Raw genomic sequence first — 20,427 nt, 5'->3', positions numbered from 1 at the left:
AGAGGGGTCAAGAACACCACAGGAAAACCCACAGGGCTCACAGGGCTCACAGAGACTGAACCAACAACCAAGGAGCCTTCAAGGGACTGACCTAGGATTGGGAAGAGAGGAGGGAGGGGAAACTTCAGTCAAGATGTAAAAACAAAAATGAATGAATGAATGAATGAATAGATAAATAAATAAATACAAAAAATAAAGAAATACAAAAAGTGAAGTAAATAAAGAATGGAAAGATTGTTCAGAGATTAAGAGCACTTCCTGCTCTTGCACAGTTCCTAGCAACACCTACATGGAGGTTCACAGCTTTATTAACGCCAGTCCCAGGGCGTCTGATGTGTGTGTGTGTGTGTGTGTGTGTGTGTAGTGAGTGCCCATTTAGTCTGGGTTTTATTTTTCTCTGTTAAAATTTTGGCAATGTTTTATATTAAAGGGGTCCATGAATTTTCAACAGTTGTGTTGTGAAATTTGTTATTAAGGTGACACATTGTCATAGTAAAGGGTTAGAGTGGATCTGTGTATTAACTGAAGAAGGTCTTCTATTTTATATATCACAAGTGAGCTAGCTTATTCTTAGATAGGAAAGTCTGGCATTTTCAGAACTAGATACAGTCAGATCACACCTGACATGACAAGACTATAATAAAATGAACTTTATATAATGTTATAAAATATTATGTATGAAGATTTGTGAGAGAGCTTCAAAATATGTATAAAATGCTTTTATGGACTCTCAGAGATCAATTTTGGTGTGTCACTATCCCACAAAATGGAATTTCTTCATTGAGGATTTTATTTACTCTTTCCTCTTTACATTACTGGAAGGAAATGGTCTTCAGCAATAAGGAAAGCCATCAGCCTTTGGTGGCTAAAAAAAGTAATGAAATTTGGATGGTTGAAACCTTTGTGGGTGGAAAGGAGAAGTGCCAGACCATAATAAAGAGGGAAACCAAGGGAGGACCTTGAGTGGTGCCAGAAAACACTTTGACAGATAATGGATAATGTGGACTGGTGCAATGTATAGAGCCAAGTTCTTTTCTGTCCTTTTAATCCCACTAAGGAAATGGTCCCTTCCTGTTCTTTATTAAAAATAACAATTTATGCCAGATGGTGATGGTGCACGCCTTTAATCCCAGCACTCGGGAGGCAGAGGCAGGCAGATCTCTGTGAGATCCTGGGCTACCAAGTGAGTTCCAGAAAGGCGCAAAGCTACACAGGGAAACCCTGTCTCGAAAAATAAATAAGTAAGTAAGTAAGTAAGTAAATAAATAAATAAATAAATAAATGCCAATTTATTACAAATTAAACACACTGCCATTGCTTATTCAACACAGAAAGTTGTACTTTTTGGATTTTTAAACGTGACATAACAGAGACAAACTGCCATATATTATTGCTTAAAAATGTAATTTCATTGCTAGGTACTTTATGTGTCAAGTGTTGAGAGCACTGTGATTGTTCATAAATTTCTTTAAAATAACTACTTAAACTTTTCAAAAGAGCTTTCTGACTCATTTATCAAAAAATACAACAAAACTCAAATGTACCTGTGAGTTTTCACTTATAGACTTAGGGGAAATGGGTTCATTCTCTAGCACTCAAGTTGGCGGTAAAGAAATGTCTTGCTCAGTTCTTTACCCCTTGTTCTCTGTCCTGCATTTCTTCTTGTGAACATTTGACATGCATGCCACTACATATTCCACTTTCAGGTCAAATAACACAAACCAAAAGAAAATTGAATTTGTAAATGAAGATTAAGAATATCAGACAGGGGTTGGGGATTTAGCTCAGTGGTAGAGCGCTTGCCTAGCAAGCGCAAGGCCCTGGGTTCGGTCCTCAGCTCTGTGGGGGGGGGGAGAGTAAAAGAATATCAGACAGGTGCATTAAGATATGTACAATTTCCACTGTGATTTTTAATGAAATTTTGTGTGTATCACATGCCAACTTAGGCTGCATGGTGACATCTCAATGTTTTTTTTTTTTTTAAATTGGGATAATTTCACTCGTTATAGTCCCTAAAAATCTTGCTTGTTGCTCATAAAGCATACATTTTTCAACCCAAAGCAATTAGGATAAAATATAATGTCTTTAAAGGTCAATATTTTTAAAAGCCAAAATGAAATAAATGTATATATTCAATTAAATACCAACAAGTAAAATCAGATAAAATGAATGTTTATTATATTTCATGCATTGATTTAAATTCTATTAATTATCCTTTCAAGTCTATTGGATAATATATTCTCATGAACATGGGATATGGAAATATGTTGTAAATAGAATAAATAGGATGCTTTGCTGACAAATTATGCTTTTACTTTCTCTGGTAATATAAAATTAACATTCTTTCTAGATAAATCTAGTGGATTTAGTTTCTTTAAACAATCCTTATAAGGAATAAAATATTTCAAAGTAAATAATTTGTTTCCCATTAAGCACAATACATATTTTAATGACAGGGTGTAACTATGAAAGCCCAGGTGGACCTAGAACTCAAGACTGTCCTTTCTTACCTGCACTTCTGGGTTGTGGGAAACAGACATATGCTACCACACCTAGCTACACAAACCTTGCCTTGTTACTCTGTGCAAACTCCTCAGCTCCTGGCAATTCATGCAGAGAGAAGGGAAGTGGCACCCTGGGGGATCAATTGGGATCAAAGTCCTTACGATCTTATCATATCATTTGACAGAATTTCAAAAATAAACTTTAATGGAATGGCTATGACAAGTGCCTCTGAAAATGCCTATTATATCCATATTCTATTCTAGAATTATTGCAAATCTTTTTTATAAGATACTAAAATCACATAAAATAAATTGTGCTTACCATAGTGACACAACATTTTAGTCTAGATTTTTGTGTTACTTGCTTTGCTATTCCAGTTAAATCTGATGTCTCAAATTCAGTCATCAATATCTACTTTTAAGGACTACTAAAGAAACTACTTATATATGTATGTATATAGCTACAGCATAGAGATAAATATATTCAGCCATTTTACTGTACACACATGAAAGTAGGCATTCAATATCAAATGCATTTGGTAAGCTAGTATATGATAATAGGAATATATTATGATTATATTTTAAATATAAATGATAATACAGCTAAATATTTTAACTTTTAAATAGGTTCCAATTATTATTGATGAGACTTTTCCCTAGCCATTTTATTTATTTATTTATTTATTTGAATTTTGCTATGATTTTTTATTTATTATTATTATTATTATTATTATTATTATTATTATTATTATTGTGTTTTAATTTTATACATCAGCCATGGGTTCCCCTGTCCTCCCCCCTCCTGCCCCTACCCCCACCTTCCCTCCAGCCCCTACCCTCCATTCCCATGTCCTCCAAGCCCAAGACGCCCCTGGGGACTCATTTGAAACTGGTGGATTCAGTACAGGCAGGTCCAGTCCCCTCCTTCCAGGCTGAGCATGTGTCCCTGTGTAAGCCCAAGGTTCCAAACAGCCAGCTCATGCACTAAGGACAGGTCCAGGTCCCACTGCCTGGGGGGCCTCCCAAACAGATCAAGCTATTCAATTGTCTCACTTATCCAGAGGGCCTGATCCAGCTGGGGGCTCCACAGCCGTTGGTTCATAATTCATGTGCTTCCCTTCGATTGGCCTAGCCATTTTTAAAGGTGGTTACCTCTTTTCATTTCTAAGTTAGTATTATTTCATTTTTAACACTTTTTAACGTTCAGTTGGTTAAGTGTTTGGGTAAAAGTCATTGCTAAACGTTTAAACAAAATATCTAAAAATTAAGTAGGAAAAGACAGATGAATATTAAAAATAGCTTGATAAATGCCCCTCATTATTTCTGTCATGCTTTAGAACATGCATTATTATAATCCTACATAAGAAGAGTGTTCAGTGATGGAAGTTATCTGTCAGATGTTCTACTAGCTCGTTCTGTAATCAGTAGCTACTTATTGATACTGCTGTTGTTTGACACAATATGGTCTCGCTGTGTAGTCCAGGACGGCCTCTGACACATAATTCCCATACCCCCAATTCCTATGCCAGGATCGCCGGTGTGTGTGTGTGTGTGTGTGTGTGTGTTTTGTATAGACTTGTCAGTGTGCATGTATTGGACATGTATTCACATGTCTGCAGAGGTCCCAGGTCACTTTGGGCATCGTCTTTCATCACTCCCAGCTTAAATTTATTTATTTGCAATTAGTTTCCCTCACTGAACCTGGAGCGTGTTGTTTCAGGAGGGCTAGCTCGTCGAGGAGCCCTGAGGATCTGTTTGCCTCTGTTCTTCTCATCTTAAGGTTGTAGACTGTCACCTTACCTGACTTTTACATGGTCACAGGGAATCTGAAGTCATATGCAGCAGACACTTTACAGATGGAGCCATCTCCCAAACTGCTATAACTGCTTTCTAAAACAAAAAAGAAACATTTTTGTGTATTTGTAATTTATGATATATCTGCTTGAGTATCATTGTGCATAAGTGGAAGTCAGAGGGCAAATTTTGGAAGCCAGTTTTCTCCATCCACCATTGAATGCAGGGGTTGAACTAAGGTCATCAGGCTTACATGGCAAGTATCTATATCTGCAAGCCATCTCTTTACCTTTAATACTTTTAATGGAAGTTTTGGAAATTTTATATCTGGAAATTTTTTACCTGCAAATGACATTCAAATGTACCCTAATAATTTTCTGTCTAAAATATCACTCAGAACTTTCAAAGAAGCAAACAAAGTTTCTGGGCATGGATATAAATATTTATCTCAGTTTCTACTCATATGACATAATAATAAAATCAAAACCTTGTAATGTAATCATTAAATAAGGTTAATACTTTAACAGATTTTATTCAGTATTTTCTCGAGAAATCCATAATTCTTCTCCAGTTACAGAAAATGATGGGTCATATGCTTCAGGACATTGGCTAACACTACTATAAAGATATTGGAAAACAAACAGATAATATGAACTTTGCTGTTAGGGTGGAAATGAGTGACAATATTTACATGTTGCTGAAATTACTGATAGTAACTGCGTTAGTTTAGTAGTCTTACTTGTGAAGATTTCATTTATACTGAGCAGAACATCAATGATTTACAGCTGTCCACTTTGATGTCCTCAGTCCTTACCTCTTTCAGGTAAGGATATTAAGATGTAGAAATTATTCAGGTTTCCAACAGCAAAGTGACTTCTAAATTTTAGTGATGTGAATATGTTAAGGTATATATATATATATATATAAACATGTGTGTGTGTGTGTGTGTGTGTGTGTGTGTGTGTGTGTGTATGGCTAGAAAAGTAGCTCAGTTGATGAAGAGTTGCCTTCCATGAGGACCTGAGTTCCATTCCTTGAACCCATCTAAAGTGAGCTGGCAGTGGCCTGTGTTTTAAATCTCAGCATTAGAAAATGAGGATTCTGGGATATACTGACCACCTACTTGCTAAGCTCCAGTCCAGTGAAAGACTCTATCTCAAATCAAACAAGCAAAGAAAAAAACTCAGTCTTTTAAAAGGTACAGAATACCTGATAAACAACACCCAAGGTTTTATTCTAGTCTTTATATGCACAGGCACACACACAAATATGCTTGAATACACATAGACACACATGTTTATGCATATGGACATGTATACACACAAATGCTGCACACACAGAGAGGCATGTAAACCCTTCCCTGTATGTAAGTATATGTATACACACACACACACACACACACACACACACACACACACACACATATATATATATATATATATATATATATATATATATATATATATATGTGATATATATGTATACATAATAGGTGTTTTTATATATGTATGTATATACACATATATTTGTACTTATTCAACACAGAAACATAGACACATCTTGTAGTTAAATTAATTGTTCAATAAAGGCTTTTTAATACATAGTGGAGCTAAAGTAATCTAAATTTGTAATTAAAAAGATCAAACTACATAGTTACAATACTAAAGAATAAGGATAAATAGGAAGATAGAAAAAAATGCTTAACACTCATCTTATACTTGGGGAGTCCATTGGACTTAAAATAAAGTTGAAACTTAGGTTGAAATTTGGAAAGAGTTACTGTATGCTTTAAATGTTGTCATGTTACTTTAGAAATCAAGCATCTGCTTATTGGTGTGAAGTGATTGTATTACTACTGTACTATGTTGTTTAATGTGAGAGAGAAACAGGAATCTTTTCCAGGTAGGCATGAGTTGAATAAAGAACCATTGTATCATGAAAAGGGACGTGCATATGAAATGTCTGGCAAAGTTCATCCCAAAAAGAAAAGAACGGTAATGAAGCATGAGTGATAGTCTGAATGTTAGGAGACCAAGAAGTAGAGGAAATGAGATGACCTTGTAAAGGACAAGAAAGATGAGGACAGTGCTTCCTGGGAGAAATTTTGTGGATTGAAAAGTAAGAATTTAGACATTTTTAATGAATGAAATATGAATATTTTTAATATTGCAAATTGCTATTCTCAAATGTAGCCTAAATCATAGTAATTATTCTAAATTAGTGTTTAGTAATCAAGATTACCCTTCAGAGATTCAGAAATATTTTAGATGAATTCATTTTATATTATAATCCTAATTATTGTGTTTCTAAATTATTCTTTTAACATTTCTTATTAATAGAGTTCAAGCCAGCCTAGGCCACACAGTGAGAGCTTGTCTCAAAAAACAACATAGGGTTTGACTGTAGTTGGAAGTTTTCTTGTGTCCCACCCCGTCCACAGCCACTAAGACCCAAGTAAACACACAAAGGCTTATATTAATTAAAACTGCTCAGTCATTAGCTCATGCCTACTACAGATTAGCTCTTACACTTAAACTCAGCCCATTTCTGTTAATCTATATGTTGCCATGTGTTCCATGGCTTTACCTGTGTGCCATTACATGCTGCTTCCTGGACAGCAGGCTGGCATCTCCTGACTCAGCCTTCCTCTTTCCAGAATTCTCCTTGTCTGCTTATCCCACCTATACTCTCTGCTTGGCTACTGGCCAGTCTTTTATTAAACAAGTGTACAACAGCATTATTCCACAGCATTTGACCTCTGAATTCTATGATATATCTTAACCTCTTAAGTGACTGTGGACTTGTACCTTGTCCACTAGATTGCTAAGTGGACAAATTATCAAATTAGCAATTAATTATCAAAACTATAGTGAGATATTACCTGATACTTGGTAAGATGACTTATATGCTTTTGGCCGGAATGTTCAAATGGTGTAACCACAATTTAAATTAATATTGCCTCCTTAAAATATGTCTCTGACTCTTTTGTCTACTCTTGGGACTCTTTTCCTTCTCCTTGGGACTCTTTTCCTTCTCTTGGGTTACACTGTCCAGCCTTGACATGAGGGCTTTTGCCTTGTTTTATTATGCTTGGTTGTTGTCTCTTGGAGGCTGCTCTTTTCTGAAAGGAAATGGGAGAAGTGGATCTGGGGAAGAGCTGGGGTGGGGCCAGAGCTGGAAGTAGTGGAAGGAAATCTTCCCACTTCTGTCAGCGTGGATAAACCTTGAAGACATGCTAACTAAAATAGTCAGGGAGGGGTTAATACTGCATGATTTCATCCACATGACTTATCTGAAATTATTAGATTTGGTAGGAAAAGAAACTAGGGACTTGGTACGGTTAGTGTTGGGGGAGGGGAAATTGTGAGCTGTTTTTTGTAGGTTTGAAGATTTTCTACAAGCGGATGAGTTCTAGCTATCTGCCACACAATGCAATATGTGTAGTTAACAACATGATGTTATACACCTAGGAATGGGCTCAAGCTCTACAATGGGACAAGGCAGCACAGTTATTATGTAACGTCTGAGAGCACTTGAGGTTGATCTACAGTTCTGAAACAAGCAAACAACAAGCACACAACAAGCACACCCTCAAACACTTCCAGAAGAATATGCTGGAGCACATACGAACTCCCAGCTGTTTAGGACACGCAGGCAGGAGGATGGCTTATGGTTCTGAACTGGAGAACACGGTAAGACTCTACCACAAAAAAGAAGTCACTGAGAAGTTAAATTCACACCAGAAAACAAAAGAGGAATAGAAAACTAACAGAATGGAAGAACTCTTGTGAATGCTGATGGTAATATTTTAAGTGCATGCACAGATCCAAATTTATCAAGTTACATACATTAAAAGTGTAGGTTGGTTTGACAATAAAAATTCAATTTATATATAAGAATTAGATCACACTTTGTTCCTAGAAGTGTTCCTCATTAGAATCATATGTGTGGTTGATCTTCACAGGTGTGTTAAATAAATGGTAAATATTTATTATACAATAATATGATCAACTTTATTTTAAAATCTGCTTTATTCTTAATAAAAATTACTAAGAATGATAAGAATAAGTTGATGATAACTTGGTACCCATTGGTCATTGGCCAGGCAGATTGCTCAAGAGGTAAAGGTACATATCACCAAGCCTGCAGTGCAGACCTCGGCTAGATACCCAGGACCCATGTGTTGGAAGCAGAGAACTGACTCCCATGGGAGTTGACCTTTGGCCTCTGCAAGGAAGCTGTGGCCTGTGACTCCCCAAATGGAGTCATGTTTCTTTTAAACTCTTTTCTTGAGAATTTCATGCTTGTATACAATGCAATATTATAGCTAAACCTATCCCACTCTCCAAACTCCCTCTATATCTCCTGGAACATGTCACCCCCACAGATCCCTCAATTTCATGTCTTTTTTAAAATAACCCATTACATCCAGTTAGAGGTGCCATTTTTCATGGGGTGTGGAGCTATCAACTGGATTGTGGAAAACTTACCAGTGCCACATCCTCAGGAAATAATAATTCTCCCCTGCTCAAATCCAATAACTATCCAATGTCAATATCTCCTTAGTAACTGGTGGAGCCTAGAGATCACCTACATTACGGACAGAATTTTAATCCTGCTTGATCTTTTATAGATTTTTTGTAGGTAGCCACAGCTGTTGTGAGATCATGACGTCAATACCCAGGAGACAGCACTTCACAGAAGTACTCCCCTCTAACTAATATCCCCACTCCTCTTTTTCTATGTTTCCTGGCCCTTGGTGGTGAGGTTTTTAGCACAGATATCAGCCCCTTATTCTCACTAATTTGGCCAATTTCGCATCTTTCTATGGACCGTTATCCACTGCAAAATGAAGGTTCACTGACCAAGGTTGAGAAGACAGCAAATGTGTGGTTATAAAAATAAATATTTATAGAAAACTTTGACAGCATAACCATTTAGACATGCAATAACAGGGTCTACCCAGAGGCCTACGACCTCCACCATGGGCTTTCAATTAGGATTATTAGGCCAGTGGAGCAGGCCTCAGATCCAGCAAGAAAGCTGCTAGTTACCCAATAACAGTAGTGTTACCATTTTGCCAATAGGCACATCTTACATGGCAGGTTGGTGTTGTAGGATATAGGGTCAGTACGAAATAGGATCACTGATGCCTCTCCCCACCCCACCCCCGCCAGCAGCCTGTATGGCATCTCTCTGTATGATTGAATCTAGCAAGCAACAAGGAATTTTCCTAATTGTTCTGAGGTTAATTTCTTTATGTCCAGCAGCCAAGTTGTATGATGTCTTCAGGAATAGAGTATCCTGTGTGTGATGGCTGGTCTTGGCCTAACATACCTGGGAAGGTGAAGCCTCTATTAAAGAATTGCCTTAATCAGACTGACCTGTAAGCATGTCTATGGGACATTTTCTTGATTGCTAATTGATGTAAGAGGGCCCAGCTCTCAGAGGACAGTACCAGCCCAAGGCAGTTAGGCCTGGGCTATATAAGAAAGATAGCTGACACGAGCATGGAAACAAGCTGGAAATTTGTTTTCCTACAAGGTCTCTGCTTCAATTCCTGCCTTCAAATTTCTGTTTGAGCTCCTATACTAGCTTCCTTCAATGATAGGCTGTCATTTGTAAAGTGAAATAAACCCTTTCTTCTTCAGGTTGCTTTTAATCACAGTGTATATTACAGCAACAGAAAACAAGCCACAGTAGAGTCTTATGGTATAGTTATAGTGGGTAACAATACCCTGTGTTGTTTAGGGGACCTCTAGATCCCCCTGGCCAATAGCTCTCATGGGGGTATCCCTTGCCTTGTACTGTGATTTTTAGTTAATAACCAGTGTCTGTTGGGAGTGACATTATCCACCCAAGCAAGGTAATTCCATCCAAATTCTTCTTCTGCGAGTTGCATTTTGAAATTAGCTCTATTACCCAGTGACTGTTCCACCCTCAGGAAAGCACAAGAATTTCTACTGTGTTTAACCACAATTACTCCCCAGTCCAGGACCCTAGCATTAAGAGTTCTGTGGATGACTGAGTGCTCATGTGTTAACGTGTACTAAAGTTGGTACATTTAAAAATGCTACAAGGTTGATCTTTTCCTAATAGCCAAAAGATACTGAAAAAATGAACTAGGGATTGGAGGGAGGCAGCTGAAATCTCCTAGGGCTAGTGATCAATCATTAAGCACCATTTGGCAAGTCTCCAGAATGTGCAGGACACAGCTTGGCATCCAGGCTGGTGCTGGTGCCACTGAGATTTGTGGAGAGAGAGGTCCTGGCAGGATCCCAAAGGCCTGGAGAGGGTATGCCCAGGCGCCTCTGGCTAGCTTTCAGAAGCCTCATATCTGTTCTCCATTTGGAGTTTAAGATAGTCCCTTACTCTCTCCATTTTTAACTTCCCTTTCTTCCTTGAGGATGTCTTTGTTGAGAAGCTATTCAGGTATCATTGCAAACACTGTAGGCTGCCCTGAGCAGAATGTGAAGGAGTAATGTTAGTTGTCAGAGAAATGTAATAAATATCCCCTATTCCCCACTATTGAATTATAAGAAACACTGTAAAGAAGTATAAGACAGGACACAGAGATGTGAAGTAAGGAAGCAATTGCTAAATTGGCCAGTAAGCAAAGTCAAAAATAGTACTCATTAGCTTCTTTGGTTCGAGATTACTACCCAAGCCTAGAGGTCTGTGTGGTAAGTCAGTGACCATCAAGGGACAAACTTGAGGGATGGAGGAGTGTGCCTTATTTTAACTCAATCCCTTTCTGGAGATAAATAACACAATCAGAATAAATGCTTGAGAAACCCTTAACTCTTCTTAAAATTGTCTTTTAGCATTTTGGTCCATTGTACAAAAATATTTCATATTCTCTTCTTACCTCTAATGGATTGAATTCTTGAAAGTTCTGTTTTATTTGGGGATAAATGTGTTAATGTGACATAGGTGAGCATTGTGAGTACCTTTGAGTGTCACACTCCAGATACTAAAATGGTATGAGAGTTCTGTAGTAATTTGCACATTTTGAGTAATTTTTGTGGCTGTTGTTCAACATTCCCATTGGAAGAAGACTTCTAAGAAATAAACCCAGAAAATGCCCTGGTGTTCCCAAGGCATGACTTACAGGAGTGACTGTAGAATTCTAATGACTCCTCTTCTTTACAAATTTCAGGGAATGTTTGGAATGTTTCTTAGGGGGAAAATACTGATTTGCATTTCCCTCTTTGCTAGGAATGGTGAATATTTTTGAAATACATCAAAGTCATTTTTATTTCTTTTCTTTTTTTTCTTTTTTAGAACTCTCTGACTAGATCCTAAATCAATTTTCTGAAATGGTCAGTTTTTGTTGTTGTTGTTATTTGTTGTTGTTGCTGCTGCTGCTGTTGTTGGTGTGTGTGTGTATGTTTTGACTCCTTATTTTTTGAGTTCCTTATATAATCTGTATATGAATCCTCTTTCAGATGTATAGCTGACAGAGATTCTCTCTCATTCAGTTGGCTTCCTATTCATTTGATTGATTGTGTTTGTACCTATGCAGAAACTTTTCAGGTTTATGATGCTCCATTTATCAATTGTTGGCCTCAATTTCTAGGCAAATGGAGTTTCAGTCAGAAAGTTCTTCCCTGCACTTACACCTACATCCTGTAGTTTACTTCTAATGTTTTCTTCTAGCAGTTTCAATGTTCCGGGTTTCACATTTAGGTCTTTGATCCTATTGGAGTTACCTTATGTGTAAGATGATAGACACAGGTCTAATTTCATTCTTCTACATGTGGACATCTAGTTCTCCCAGTACCATTTGTTGAGGATGCTTTTTCTCCAGTGTATGCTTTGTAGAATATTAGATGGTTGGAGTTATACATTCTCATGTTTGGTTCCCCAATTTTGTTCCATTTGTCTGCATGTGCTTTTATGCCAGAACCATATTGTTTTTATAACTATGGCTCTGTAATGTAACTTGAAATCTGGAATGGTAATCCCTCCAGCATTCTATTTGCTCAGGATTGTTTTGGTCCTTTCCTAAATAGGATAAGAATTCATCATCAATTGCCTAACTAGTTAAAAGTCAGTTACTCTGTTTTCTTAACTTAGCTACTAAGGGTTACGATCAGTAATAGTGAAGCCTGGATTCTGTCTCACTGTAGTTACAATCTCCACAGATATAGCAAAAGGCTTTGTATAGAATGAACTTCCAGTTATACATGGATAACAAATTAATGCAAAAGAAATACTGTCTTGTTTCCTTAAGTAGAAAGAAAGTCAGAAATGTGTACCACTTAGAATCTTGAGCAATGAATTTTGTGATGAATAGTTTTGGTTGTTGAGAGATACATCTGAAACAGAGAACCTCTACTGAAGAATCGCCTAGATCAGGCTTTAATATGTTTATAAGCGTGTCTATGGGCCATTTTCTTGATTATTAATTGATGTAGGAGGGCCTAATTTGGGGCATCAAGTTCATGATGGGGAAACCTACAGAGACAACCAAACCAATCTAGTTGGAGCTCATGAAATTTAGACCAATATCTGTGGAGCCTCCACAGGACTAGGCTAGGCCCTCTACATAAGCGAAACAGTTGTATAGCTTGATCTTCTTTAGAGGCCCCCTGGCAGTAGGCTTAGATCTATCCCTGGTGCATGAGCTAGCTTTTTGGAGCCCACTACCTATGGTGGGACACTTTGCAGAGCCTTGAGGCAGGAGGAGGGCCTTGGACCTGCCCTTACTGAATGTACCAGGCTCTGCTGACTCCCCCTAGGAGGCCTTACCTTCTTGTAGGAGGGAATGGGCAGTGGCGGGGCGGGGGGAAGTGGGGGGACTGGAGGGGTGGAAGGAGGGAATGAGGAGATCTGTGATTGGTATGTAAAATGAATTAAAAATGTCTTAAATAAAAAAAAAATCAATCTTCTCTTTGGTTCTCTTAATTCTTAATAAAGTTACTATTTTTCCCTCCATTAATTTCATAGTAACTTTCAGAAAAATTTCTTCCTAAGAACTAAAGCCTGAAGGTTAGAATTTACCACCATGGATTTCTTATCTGCAAGTCCTTGTATATTTTAAGTTCTGCAGCCATTGACTTCCCATTTAGGGGCTATAAGCAAATGAAAAATGGAAACTGAAAAGACTAAATTAAATTAGAATTTATAGTGCAATAGAATTACAATATATAAACATCATTTCAAAATAAATTGTTGGAAGTGGTAATTAAAATGGTGATTATTTTAAAGATAGATTAACTTTTGGAGGGGTACTTACCTATTCACTTTACTTCAGAATTCAAGTCTTCTGATATTTTTTGGAGGATAAATTTGAGGGAGGATAGATGTTTTCTTCTCGTGGGTCTTTCTCCTCCACTTTGGCATATCTATTGGTGTCACACTTGTCATGCTTGTTCAGCTCACATTCCAGAAGCCATGTTGGTGAGAGTTGATGGGCGTAGAGTCTGATGTTACTAAGAGACACAGTCTCACAGCAAACTGTTCTTATGGCTCCTACAATCTTCCCACCTACTCTTCCACAATGTTCCCTGAATCTTAAAAACTTGTCTTTGAAACTATAAAAGGTGGTGTCTGTCATCCCTCAAATTAGCCATTTTGGATGAAGAGTGATCCTTTAAAGAGTTCACTAGATTGATAAGTACATTACTCATTTGGAAGTAAAGATGTCAACAATTAGGAACATATTCCAATAAAACTAATTACCTAAATGGTGATTGTTCTATTTAACTTATACATGATATGTTTAACAGTAGAAACTCTATCTTGGTAGCTAGCTAAACTCAATTTTCTTATTATGATAAGGTATTTTTATAATCCCAAAGGGAAAAGGGCCAAAATGAAATAACAGTACATAGAGATATCATCTCTTTATGTCTTTTCCTCTATTGTACCACCCAGACACTAGCTAGCTAGAAAAGATACATACATCAATGACAATATTTGATGGAACTTATCCTGTTAAATGTTCAATCCCTCACCAGTTATTCCAAAGTATATTTCAGAATGACCAAATTTATATGCCACTCTTCTAAAGGCATGCACAAACATTCCCTGACTCATTGTTACTGGAAGGTATTAATTGGTAGATGAAATTTGGCAATGTTTTCTTTATCAGAAATAAAATTCAAGTACAACTTTGACTCCACAGTTCCTGTCTTCATCTTTTGTCTTACAAATGTCATGACATGCAGTAAAAATATGCAAGAGAAGGAAATGTGGCTCTGGGGAGCAGTTTGAGTGTTCTATAGTGAAGGACAAGCAACCAAATTTCAGTACATTTATATAATAAAATGATATGAAGCTGTTGTAATAAGAAATGGTCTTGAACTTTATTGATCTCCTGTATTAATACAGAGATATTTCCAGGTTACAGTTAATTTTAAAGATCTATTTTATCTTTTATTTTGTGTACATGAGTCTTTAGTTAAATGTTTGAATGTGTACCATATGTGTGACTGATACCCATGGAAGTCAGAAAAAGATGTCAGATCCTCTGGAACTGGAGTTACAGCTCCTGTGAGCCACCACATGGGTGAAGAAAAGTGAACTCTTATCTTGTGCAAGAACAGCCAAACGAGGGAAAATACAATTGAAAGTAGAGAATAAAGTGGGGATGGTGCCAAAGTGTTTTCTGGGGAACCAACCTGCGTTTTAGAATTCATCCTTACTGTAAAAAGTTTAATTAGTATGACTCAGTATCTTATTATAATTGCTCAAGATATTTCAGGTGGTAGAGAAGAGTACCTAGACCAAGTTTATAGGAGATATTCTAGGATGTAGTATAACTAAATAAAAAATTAATGAAATTAAATGAGGGAATTTAACTCATTAAATTGTAGTGAAATGTATTTAATTAAAGCAGGATACATTTTCTCATTTTAAAATTCATATGCATATATGAAATTTCATTCCTAAAGAGACTTCCATGCTATCGCATACACATTAAGGTCCTGGTTCAGAAATATGTTCTTTCTTTATTTTTGCTTTTTTGAGAATTTTAAGATAAAATATAAACCATTAATATACGAGAAAGTATGTCAAGATGTTTTCAGAACCTCAGTGTAGAAGTGGTTACAATGGGTGCAAAGCCTTGTAGCCATGGGAAAAGTTTTGTTCATTCAATTTAACTAATAGAAAACATTAATGGACAAAAGTCACCGTTAACCAAAAGAAACAAAAACAGATTTAAAACATATGTGCATTTTTACAACAAGGGAGGGAAAAGGTAATTTTATTACTATGGTAAGCATTCTAAAACTTATAATGAATTAGAACCCTATTTTAAGAACACATAAAGCTGCACATAGGGCACAAAAAGAGAAGCATAAACATCATCTAAGCTATAAACAGATCCCAGTGTCACTCACAAAAAATGCTGAACCTGCTTTTATACATTATTTTATTATTTAAGTGTTTTACCTGCATGTATGTCTATGCCCAACATGTGTACAGTACAAGAAAAGGTCAGAAGAGGGCATTAGATCCCTTGGAGGTAGAGTTAAGGAGTTAGCCTCTGCATGGGCTATGGGAATTAAACCTGTGCTCTTAAACACTGGGCCATCTGACCAAATCCAGCAACCTGCTTTTACGTAGGTTCCTATTTTTCTCAATTAATTACTGTCTTTAATTTGTCACCAAGCTTGATTTTTTTTTTCAACTTCATTTAGTGGTTAGGTCATACTCTACACATGTGAGCCAGTGATTTCCCTGCAGTTGCCTAGCCACAGGAGATGTGTTGGGAAGATATTTGCACTCCTATGTGTATTGTACTCTAATCAAGAATGGTAAGGCATTAAAAATCTGTCCTCTGGTAATGAAATTTTACATAAGGGCACCTTTGAAGGATTAGACATGGTGAATTCACAGATTATTCCTCCCCAACCCCCAGTCCTACAAACCTCCATCATCTTATCTTCTCTTGTCCATAGCAGAGACAGATGGATCAGCCAGGGACTTCTCCAGCAGCACGGCTTCTCTGAAACCACAGAGTCAGGAAATGTAATGAGTGCTCAGCTGAAGCAGGGCAAGAGCCTTCCTAATGGGGTGCTGTGACTTGAGAAATCACATCCATTAGACAAACTGATTAAATATGCATCAGCCCTTTGGAAGAGAGTCATGCAGATATCAGATATCACACCAGCACAATCCCATGTGCTCCATCTAAAAGGAGCGTGTGGTTGCTTGCCTCTGATGTGTATTGTTTTTCAGGACCTCAGTTCAGCTGCTGAAAGCTGATTTTCATGCAAAATCACACAGTTTATGGTTTCCTGTGAACTATAAGTAAAAAGCATCTGTGTCTTGATAAAAAATCACATAGGAAATGCTTTGGGCTAGTTCATCCCCATGCTAAAGCATGGACTTTGCTTTGAATTACTGTTGTTGTGCTTTGTGTTGTCTTTTAAGATAGGATCTCACGTAGCCCCAGCTGCTCTCAAACATGTATTGCCGAGGCTAATATTAAACCATTGATCCTCTTGCTTCTGTCCCCCATGTGCTAGGACCCGAAGGACATACCTCCACATCTAGAGGGGCTTTGTTGCTCATTATGCTTAGGTCACTTCATATTTCAAGTCATTTTGTTAAATGCTTACCCTGAAAACCTTTATGTCCAAAAATTAAACTTTTTTTTTTTTTCCAGAGCTGAGGACCGAGCTCAGGGCCTTGTGCTTGTTAGGCAAGTGCTCTACCACTGAGCTAAATCCCCAACCCCAAAAATTAGACTTTTAAAAAGCTTAGAAATGCATATCTTAAATATCTGATTATAAAAAAAAATAGGAGTGTGTCAAATACAAATTAATTTGCATTCCAAATAACTCCTTTAAAAATAGTGTTTAAAATTTTTAGATATAAAGAAATGTCTCTATCAAAAGAACATTTATAGTCCCCCTCATTCCTTTCTTCTCATGTTAGCCCACTTGCTGTTAACCCCCTCCAGAGGAAATTCGGGCATGTAAAATTTCTTTTTGGAATGAATAACCTTTTATTTTTCTTCCCAGTGCCCATCAGTAAACATCAGGAGGATGACTGACAGAGAATATGTTTGCCAATTTGGAATCACAGACAATACCAGCATGTTAAAAAGTGTACTCATAACATATAGTTTTATACCTTCATTTAAGACAAGTTTTACACAGCTCAATTTGATCTCTCAGGAGATAATGAATTACTGAAAGTAATTGTTATTTAAACTCTTTATTCGTGATTTCCTAAGGCATACCCTCATACACAGCTATCCTTTTCTTCTAAACAAAAACCCCCTGTATTATCCAATATGTACATTCTGAGTTTATCAGGCATGAAGGGGTAGACTTCTGAGATCTTCTTTTGCTGGGTCTTCTGAGTCAGCTGTAGTGATGCTTCCTTTCCCAGGACTAAATAGTGCACAGCGGCAGGCTAGTCAATCTGATAGCCCGGGTGATTGAAATGATAGGGCCAGAGGGAGGCCTGCCTGATAATCTCGCTGCTTACATAGTAACATCAAATCATTCCCTTATGATTTATGTCTATAAAAGAGATCGAACACATCATACTTTATACTTCAAGGAAACTGAGCTTCCCAGGAACTGGGATTATTGGCATGCTCTACCGTGCCTGCCTGAAATATTTCTATAAACATGGCCACCATAAGCTTATACATTGAACTATCCCAGTTGTCTGCATAGTGTTTCATAAAATTAAGTCCTGATCTGTCATATACAGATGGTGTTCTACTCTGCACTATTGGTAGCATCTAACTTTCTCTGACATTAGTAGAATTTTTAATATTCTTAAGTTACAAGATGGTGAGAAAATTCTCAGAACACTAATAAAATATCTGATTCAATGCAGAAGTTGAAGCAAGTTGAAGAAAACAATTAAAAAATTAAAGAAAAAACACACAAAGAGTAATTTCTGCATTGTATGACTTCTTGGTATCATTAGGGGCTATTGCAATGAATTACTTCTCGTTTTTATATTCCTTTCTTATAAAGTAAGAACTAGAGTCAGATAAATTAATAAGTGTGTACTGACCAGGCTTTGCATGCCATATCATCATCTAATTTGAGGTTGGATAAGATGCCTACAGGATGAAGAGAAAGCAGGGTTATTTTATGTTGTTCTTGTTTTGTTTTTCTCTTTTTTTTGTTTTATTTATTCTTCTCTCATATATCCATACTGCAGTTTCCCCTCGCTCCTCTCCTCTTCTTCTAGTCCTTCCACCTCATTTCCCCTCTCCTTCTGATCAATTCCTCCTCCTTTCCCTTCAGAAAAGGGTAGGCCTCCCAGTGATATCAATCAAAATGGCATATCACATTATCATATGACTAGGCACATCCTCTCACATTAAGGCTGGATGAGGCAACCCAGAAGGAGGAAAAGGGCCCAAAGCAGGCAAAAGAGTCAGAGACAGTCCCTGCTCCCACTGTTAGGAGTCCCACAAGAAAAGCAAGCTACACAACCAGAGCATGCATGTAGAGGACCTAGGTCAGTCCCATGAAAGCTCCCTGATTGTCAGTTCAGTCTCTCTAAGCTCCAGTGATCCCTGGTTAGTGGTTCTATAGGCATTGTTTACCTGGTGTCCTTGACAGCGCTGGCTCTTACAAGCCTTCCTCACCTTCTTCCACAGGATTCCCCAAGCTCCCCACTAATGTTTGGCTGAGGGTCTCTGCATCTGCTCCTGTCAATTGCTGTATGGAGTCTCTCTGATGATGATTATGCCAGGCTCCAGTCTACAAGTATAACAGAGTATCATTTCACTGACTTTTTTTTTCCAGTCGTGTTTGGTTCTATCCTAGGTCTCTGAGTTATCACGCTTCTGGTTCCTGGACACCCAGGCTGTATCAGCTGTGGGCTCCTTCTCATGGCATGGATCTCAATTTGGATCAGTCATTGATTGGCCATCCCTATAAGTTCTGAGCTACCTTTACCCCAACATATCTTGTAGGCAGGGCAAATTGTAGACTGAAGATTTTGTGGCTAGGTTGGTGTCCCAATCCCTCTACTGGAAGTCTTGCTTGGCTACAGGAAATGGCTGGTCCAGCATGTGTATCACACATTATGAGGAGTCTTCACTAGGGTCACCCCCATAGATTCCTGGGAGTTTCCATTGCACCAGGTTTCTACCTCGCCCCTGAAATGCTTCCGCCTAATTCTAGTCATCTCTCCCCCAGTACTCCTTCCATCCCCCTACCTTATCCTTCCTGTTCCCATCCTCACCCAGCCACAGTCCACTCATGAAATCTATTCTATTTTCCCTTCCCAGAGAGATCCACACATCCTTCCTGCATGGCTCCTACTTGTTAGTCTGTCTGGGTCTGTGGATTATAGCATCCTTTATAGCTAATATCCACTATAAGTGAGTACATATCATATTTGTCTTCCATGATCTTGGTTATCTCCCTCAGGATTATATTTTTTAGTTCTATCCATTTGCCTGCAGATTTCACGATGTTAATTTTTTTAACAGCTGAGTAAATACTCCATTGTATAAATGCATCACATCTTCTTTATTGATTCTTTAGTTGGGGGACATCTAGGTTGTTTCCAGTCCCTGGTTATTATGAATAATGCTGCTATGAACATAGTTGAACAAGTGTCCTTATGGAAGGATGGTGTGTCCTTTGGGTATATGCCCAGGTGTGGCATACCTGGGTCTTGAGGTAGATTAATTTCCATTTTTTTTTATGAACTGAAAGGCAACATTGCTGAATTACAGTGAGAACAATTGCTTCAGAGACTTAAAAGGAAGGAGTCATGGATGACATCTTGAAGAATGACCATGAATCCTCTCTGGAGCAAGACATAATTCAGGACCCAGAATTTTGGATGGGCTGGTGGGAGTGCATAGCTAGGAATAAGGCTGAGATCCCAAGTGTAAGGCCTTTTTGGTTAGTCCCATACTCTCTGAGAATGGTTCTGGTCCAGCTGAGGGAAATAAGTGCTGACTTTTAAACAGAGAAGTGACATAGTTGACTTTTTTAGTAGCCACTCTGACAGGAAAGTATACCCAATGGATATAAGAAAAAGAGATTGGAAATCTAGAGGCTGGAAGACTATGATGACAGTTCAGAGAAGAGACAGTCTGATAATGAACCAAAATGAATGCCTCTGTGATAGGGCTGTTTAAAGATGATGAGTGAATCCTTGAGCCTCCACTAAAAGGATG

At 37.7% G+C, this 20,427-nt stretch overlaps 1 protein-coding gene and 1 long non-coding RNA gene across 6 annotated transcripts in view; one reads left to right on the top strand and one right to left on the bottom strand.

The window, feature by feature from the left end:
• Scn9a (sodium voltage-gated channel alpha subunit 9) overlaps positions 1-20,427 on the top strand; it is a 149,366-nt gene that overhangs the window by 3,774 nt on the left and 125,165 nt on the right. The gene's annotated exons all lie outside the window — the stretch shown is intronic.
• LOC118581484 overlaps positions 1-20,427 on the bottom strand; it is a 146,161-nt gene that overhangs the window by 43,698 nt on the left and 82,036 nt on the right. For 4 of the 5 annotated variants that reach the window (XR_004944694.1, XR_004944695.1, XR_004944696.1 and 1 more), the window contains exons 1-5: positions 18,835-18,924; positions 18,294-18,342; positions 16,181-16,257; positions 13,540-13,735; positions 4,305-4,394 (exon numbers count right to left, since the gene is read on the bottom strand). This is a non-coding gene — a long non-coding RNA (uncharacterized LOC118581484). Of the gene's footprint in view, positions 1-4,304; positions 4,395-13,539; positions 13,736-16,180; positions 16,258-18,293; positions 18,343-18,834; positions 18,925-20,427 lie in introns of those variants that run through there. The other variant, XR_004944697.1, reaches the window with a different exon arrangement.

The sequence above is a fragment of the Onychomys torridus genome, chromosome 4 (genome assembly GCF_903995425.1).
Source record: "Onychomys torridus chromosome 4, mOncTor1.1, whole genome shotgun sequence".
Lineage (NCBI taxonomy): Eukaryota > Metazoa > Chordata > Mammalia > Rodentia > Cricetidae > Onychomys > Onychomys torridus.
Note: the sequence above shows the minus strand (reverse complement) of the source record. Positions and strands in the feature narration are given on the sequence as shown.